General features: G+C 47.8%; 1 long non-coding RNA gene across 1 annotated transcript; it reads right to left on the bottom strand.

The window, feature by feature from the left end:
• Window positions 1-3119: 3119 nt before the first annotated feature.
• On the bottom strand, window positions 3120-6902 carry LOC108299031. The gene is made up of 3 exons (XR_001822787.2): window positions 6790-6902; window positions 4863-5013; window positions 3120-3516 (listed from the first exon to the last, which is right to left on the bottom strand). It is a non-coding gene; the product is annotated as an uncharacterized LOC108299031 (long non-coding RNA).
• Window positions 6903-7301: the final 399 nt, after the last annotated feature.

Genomic DNA, 7301 nt, shown 5'->3' with positions numbered 1-7301 from the left:
CCATCTCAAAAAAAAAAAGACATCCAGAGAGATAGATGATGATAGATGATTGATTGATAGATGATAGATACATAGATAGATAGATAGATAGATAATATACATATATATCAGCAGGAAATGCCCTTCCCTCTCTCTCAATTATTGAAACTCAATTCATCCTTCGAAGACCTCAATGAGCTCGCTGATTGCAGTTACTATCAGAATTAATCGGTCCTTTTCCCATGTACCCATAATCGATTACTGGTCTTAGCATGCACATGTAGTCTCTTAGATTAGATTGAGTCTTATTCGTCTAATACCTACATGTGCCTAGACCAACTCATGTGAAGACCTAGTGGTACTCAGAAATATTAACTAAGTAACTGACTGACTGAATCCATTCTTACAAAGTCAAGGAGTAAAGATTGGATTCAACTCAATGCAAGCACTGATTGAAAGCATTTGGCCATACATAAACCAGGCACAGTAGCACATGCCTGTAGTCCCCGCTATTTGGGAGACTGAGGTGGGAAGATCCCTTGAGCCCAGGAGTTCAAGGCTGCAGTGAACTGATTACGCTGCTCCACTCCAGTCTGGGAGACAGAGAGAGACCCTGTCTCTAAAAAAAAAAAAAAAGTTAGCAAATGCTGGCACACAGATTCCTGTCTGCAAGGGGCTTATGACCTATCCAGGGAAGAAGTCACTGAAGTAAGTTATTATAGTAATTATTATATACATGGGTCATATAGTCTATTACATAAATAATCTAGTGCGGTACCTGCTGCAGTAATAGTATTAGGTGCCAAGAAAAATGAGAAGGCCACACTTATCCCGGGTTTTGTTTTTTGTTTTTTGTTTTTCTTTTGACAGAGTTTCCCTCTTGTCACCCAGGCTGGAGTGCAGTGGCATGATCTCAGATCACTGCAACCTCCACCTCCCGGGTTCAAGCAATTCTCCTACCTCAGCCTCACAAGTAGCTGGGACTACAGGTGTGCACCACCACACCTGGCTAATTTTGTATTTTTAGTAGAGATGGAGTTTCGCCATGTTGGCCAGAGTGGTCTTGAACTCATGACTTTGTGATCTGCCCACCTCGGCTTCCCAAAGTGCTGGGATTACACATGTGAGCCACTGCGCCCAGCCCTATCCTGTTTTTTTTTTTTTTTTTTTTTTTTTTTTGGAGACGGNAAAAAAAAAAAAACACTTTTATGTCTGTCCTGAAAGAAATCCTTATCTCCTGTAGCTGCAGGGCTGAGATTTCTGGAAACCAAACCCAACGTGACTGAATGGCAGTGCACTTGCAGACTGGCCTTGTGTTAAAGTAAGATAACTGAATGTAGAGAAATGAGATCCTAAAAACTAGAATGGGGACATATGGGAACATCCCAGTGAAGCTGGAGGTATCAAATCCCTAAATTCTGCTGTGTCTTGTTTGCCGATAGAGGTAGCCTTTCCACCCGGTCTGAGTAGGTTAACCCTGATTTTTCTGTAGAACCCTGTAATGGCCTCGCCTAAGGTCCTGTAGCAAGACCCCACCAGTTCTCTACCACTCCTTTTTGTTTCTAGACCCATAACTACACTCAAGTTCCAGCAGGTCCCAAAGAGTGAGGAACAAAGTGACCCAAACAACAAAAGGTACACTACACACTGAAAGAATTGCATTCTTCTAACATACACAGATGTAAATGTGAGGAATGTGCATAGACATAGATAGAGGGTTGAGATAACGATGGAAGGAACGCAGGGTTGTATGGGGCGGAATTTATTGGTATGAGCCCACAGAGCAGAGTTTCTGGATCAGTGTTTTGTTTGAGGGGTTAGAAAGGGCTCCATTTGGTTGGCTAGTTAAAACATGGGTCCAAAGATAACCTACAGTAAATGAAGTTGAAATGCCGGAACTGTCTTCTTATACTGTGGAGGAACGGACCCAAAGGCTTAAGGAGTCTGAAATATTAGTGTGCATTATCATGGGAGACCTGCTCACCCACCCTGGAAGGGTCCAGAAGATACAGCTTTTATCATGACTATAAGAAATACATTTGTGAGAAGGGCTCCAGAATCCTTGAGAGCTCTGTAGTCGTTCTTTTCTGTAGGTCAGAAATGACTATGGGAACTGCTACCATCAAACTGGGATCTCAAAATGCAATGGAGATAGTTGGATCCCAGGATGGTGAGGTCTAAGTGGCCATACTTCTTGTCAAAGGCGAGGTGGATATGGTTGCCATTAGGAACAGTGGTGTCAAAACATTGACCAGAATATCAGACTCTCAGGGACCTTTGACACTGGCTAGTTGATCATGATATCCCTAGAAAATAAATAGATAAGCAATCTACTAAATTCCTACTTGATCTGTGCAAGTAGAGGAGTTCTGTGTTGTATGATTAGAAGTCTAACTTGAATTACCAAAATAGAGAGTAACACTCCCTCAATTATTTCCCAGACATGAGCTGGTTTACATAGCCCAAAACCATTGAATGATGGAGGTTGGATCTCCTTGAGGAAGAGCCCTACTACGCTGTCAAAAATGTACACTGTTAATCTTTCTCTCAGCCTTCCCCAGGGACCTGTGCACTGAGGAAAGTCACCCTGGTAAGTGGCCAATGGAAGCCACTTGTAGGAGATTGAAGGGTGTCAGGGGCAGGCGTTCAGGATGTTATCACCCCGATATCTCCCTGTGCGGTGGTTCCAGGGTGTTCCTGTTCCTCCACCAAAGGTTACAACCAGTCAGAGGCTCTGAGCTCTCCAGATTTGCGTGCCTGCCCCTCCCCTGATGGTATCAGCTCCCACTCCCGCTCACTCCAGGGTGCCCCGACATACTTCATCGGTTTCCCTTAACCCTGATCACAGCTTTATAAATAACCCCACTTCATGACACTGTCAATTACCCATTGTTTTTCCCGCTCATGCAAGTGGAAAATCACGTCCGGGGAGCTCCCACAATTCTTATCAGTTTCTTTGCAGATATAATACTTTCCATATTCCCACCTCCCATAAAAGCTAGTTAGTATGGTTGTGTTCACACCCTAGACTGTGATCTTCCTCAGGGCAGAATGCACACCTGGATCACTTCTTAGTTTCCTCGTCGTATTTTGATATTGTCAACATGTGAGGTGGTCTATTCATATCTGTTCAGTGAACAACTGAATACATGAATCAACGCTTTATTAGATGATAAGTCCATCGTCCGTCGGGTTCGCTGGTGCCGGCCATCGGTGCCATTTTGCCACAAGTGTCCTGTAGTAAAGCAGTTTTTCTCGGTCCATTCGAGATCGGGACGGGAAGCAGACGCTTTAGTAGAATGCATCTCCCAGGCAGAAGTGGACTTGCTTCCCTGTGGTGTGCACATGGAGAACGTCCTCGCATCGTGGTTTCAAGTGCTGGCTTGACGGCCCCGCGACCTGGCTTAGACACAGGAACTGCACTTCAACTGTGTCTGTTTTTTTGCATATTTTGTGAAATTCTTTTCTTCAGAATTTTGCCACCATGCCTTTCCATTCATTATAAAAATATTGTATGTCGTCTTTGCCAGAGGAGATCTGAAACAAAGCAAAGAAACCATACTGCTCAGCTCAGCGTGCGGGAGCTCCTGCCGCCTACTGGCTGGGAAGGGTGGAGGCCAGCGTTTCTGAGGGTGAGGACTCTGCTGCCCATCAGTAAGGGTTGTCATCTGTGAAATTCTTTTTGCCTCTGGGCAGCACAGAGCCTCTGGGAAACTCTCTTCCCCACAGTTTCTCTTAAGTAACTCAGGCCACCCACAGCTTTGACTGGTCCCCATGGGAAGGGGTCACAGTTCTGACCACTCTGCTGATATCTCAAGGGGCGTGGAGGGAAAATGGTAGGTCCAATGATGCAGCCTTAGTAGGAAGAGGATGCTGGAGGTAGGGGTTGGGGGAGGTGGCTTGAATGGGTCACCAGTCCCAGGAGCCTTGGCATGGAGGGAAAGCAATGGCACTCTTGTGGGGAAATTTAAACACTGCTACTTCTGAAGTCAGAGGGTGGGTAGGGGTGGGGATGGACAGTCCCCCTCATCACACGCCTCTAGCCCATTGCTCTAGGGGCAAGCTGAGCACTCAGTGCAGTGCCGGGCAGGACCAGAGGGGCTGTGGGGAGCTGCCCTTCCTTCTGTGGTCAGGAATACATGACCCTGGGGATGTGGCAAGAAGCAGTAATTTCAAAATGCAATTCTGCATACACATCGTCATGCAAACCATTTGCTCTCTGGTGCCTGCTCATGGTGAATGCCTCTGTGCCTGAGCCCCCTCATCTAGAGGCCTAACCAAAATACTTAACTGGCGTAGACAGGCACTGACCAGTCAAAATGACCGCCACTGAAGCAGAGCCCTGGAGGGCCACAGTTGTGCCAGGCACTAACCTGTCATTTGCAGGATCCCAGAGAAGATCAGGAAGTGAGTGGGCAGCTTGAGGAAATCTTTCAGTATTCTAGCAAGTAGGGCGGCTGTGCCAAGGTGGATGAGCTGAATATCAGCCCTGCTCTCACTCGCCTTCATGGCTTCAGCCCTCCAGGCCCTTCAGATTTGTGTTTTTCCTTTTCTTTCTAAATCTATATTCCTATTTACCAACCTTTCAGCCGGAGTCCTCAATATGGAGACAAGACTGGCCTAATAGGCGTGGCCTTGAGAGGCAGCCCTGGCCCGCCCAGGGATCCCCAAACCCAGCTGTGCATCAGAGTCACCTAGGCTGCGCTTAAAACCCATGGCCGGGTCCTGTGTGCTTTACAGAGCAGGCCAGGGGATGCTGAAGCACAACCAGGCTTGCAGTTCCTGCCCTCCTCCTAAATCCGGATCAGCAGGAAGCCCTGGGGGCAGCGTGAGTTCAAACACCGGCGGGTTCTTGGAATGAAGGCCAAGGCAGCACCACTCACGATGGCTGTTTCCTCCTGATGTATGAGGCCAACCCGAGCAGCAACAGCACGGCAGCTGTGAGGACAGCCACCCCTGAGACTGCGGCAATGATGGTGTTCTTCTGCAGGAAGTGCAGGAGCTGCCTGCAGGGCATCGTCCTAAAGTGAGCATCTAAACAAGAAGACACAGTACAAAGTGAACAGAGATCCCTGCTGGGCTACCCACAACCAGGACTAAACCTGCCAGAGACACCTGTTCATTCCGTTCACAACAGAATAAAAACTTTGGCATCTTAGCCACTGCTTCCAGAAGTCCTCTCGAGAAGGAACTGGTTGTTTGGGGAAATGCGTTTCTCTGCTATCTGGTGATAAGATGAGACATTTTGCGGCGTGGCGATGAGACGCTGAGGGTCTGGGCTGGCACACAGCAAAGCAACCAGGAAGCAAGCTCCACAGAGCAGTATGTAGGTAAAGAGAAGAGCGGAGGACAGCTCAGATGGGGTGAGGGGAGGCAGGGGCACTGGAGAAGGCTGAGAAATCCTGCTGCAAAGGCTTTTCAGAAAAATGGAGGCCAACATTCAGTATGCAGCTTTTCACAGGGCAGGGATGGAACCGCATCTCTGCTGCCCCTCCTCTGCCCCTGGCTTCAGGAAATTCTCCTGTGTACACAACTTGCCTCATGTGTGTAGGTTTGGGGTATTTCACATCGGCACCAGCACGCGGCAAACATAACACCAGAGATGATCCCCAGTTCCAGAGCCCCTATGAGGACTCACAGAGACTGTGAGAGTGGATGAGAATACCGCTGAGCACCGGCTCAGGAAAACTAGGCAGTCTAAGCCAGATCTCAAAGGATGGAGACCCAGTGGACATCAGGGTCTCCCAGAGCGTCTGTCACCCCATTTATAACGTGACCAAAAAAGAAAAAGACTTCAGGGAGATCGGAAGTGGAGGTACGATTCCCGGTAGCAGCTGGCTTCGTGTGGAGAGCTGTCCAGGGCAGCCGGTGATGTAGACGGGAGAGCCGAGCCATGACCTTCTTGGGTGATGGGGAGAAAACAGGGCTTGTGCAGCCTCCCACCTTCAGCTATGCTATGCCAAGAGGCAGCTCATCCAGCAGCTCTGAAGTCTTGTTGGAATAATTCCGCATTTATTGTTTCTAAGCGTTAGTAAGTGACAGCCGGGTATAATTTTGACAGGGAGGGGCTGTGTGGAGGGCTGCACTGTGCTTGGTGCCAGCATGGGTGAGTTTCTGCCACTCTGAACAGGTCTGGGCTCAGGGATGAGCAAGGGTGAAGCTCATCTGGAACTAGGCCTGCAGGTGGCATTTTATCCCTCCTGGTTGTCAGAAAGCCTCAGTCCGGGACTGGCTGGGACTCAGAATATCACATCCATGTTACAAAGGACCCTGGCTGTGCAGACACAATATAAAATTAGCATCTTTTTGAAAGGTGGTGAAATTTCTGGAGTTGGGGCCTTTGTAGTTCTTGTTTTGTTTTGTTTTTTCAGATGGAGCCTCGCTCTTGTTGCCCAGGCTGGAGTGCAATGGCACAATCTCTGCTCACTGCAGCCTCCGCCTCCTGGGTGCAAGAGATTCTCCTGCCTTAGCCTCCTGAGTAGCTGAGATTGCAGGTGCCTGCCACCAGGCCCAGTGAATTTCTTGTTGTGTTTTTAGTAGAAATAGGGTTTTGCCATGTTGGCTAGGCTGATCTCGAACTCCTGGCCTCAGGGGATCCGCCAGCCTCCACCTCCCAAAGGGCTGGGATTAAAGATGTGAGCCACCCCGCCCATCCTCTGGAGTTGGTTTCATTCACAAACCTTAAATACACATTGTATGCTTTTGCGGGTGAATTAAAGGTGTCAGTTAAAATACCACAAAAGGCAAAAGACACATTCTGAAGCTGTCTGTATTTGAGCATCATATTTAGTTCATGCTATAGATTCCAACCTGGTTTAGCTGCTCCTTGAAGTGTTTCTCTGTCTGCAGTAGTTAACGGCTCTCTTAAATCCCCGTCAAACAGAGGGGATTCTTTAAACCTCTTCTCCTCTGAGAGGTAATCTACAAAAGACCAAATGTGTTCATCGGTAAACAACCATGGCCTGTGATTAGTTCTGCTTTTATGATAAAAGTAGCTTCTTCTAGATCAAAGTGAGGAGTTGGGGAGGATTTCGGGGAAAGACTAAATGTACTACAGAACATCAGTGTGTTGGCGTTTTCTTGGTTTTTGTTTACTTTTTAAAAATCTAACAAATTCCTGGGCAACGCACCCATGGCTGAGAGAGGATTTCTTGCACTTGATCCTGCAATTGGATCACACTGGGAGGGCTTGTGAAAACACAAATTGCTGGCCCCACCCCAGAGTTTCTGATTCCATAAGTCTGAGATAGGCCTGGGAATGTACATGATTCATAGATCCCAAAAGATGCTGCTTCTGTGGGGAGAGGACCATGCTTAGAGGA

Source organism: Cebus imitator, unplaced genomic scaffold (assembly GCF_001604975.1).
Source record: "Cebus imitator isolate Cc_AM_T3 unplaced genomic scaffold, Cebus_imitator-1.0 Scaffold1479, whole genome shotgun sequence".
Lineage (NCBI taxonomy): Eukaryota > Metazoa > Chordata > Mammalia > Primates > Cebidae > Cebus > Cebus imitator.
Note: the sequence above shows the minus strand (reverse complement) of the source record. Positions and strands in the feature narration are given on the sequence as shown.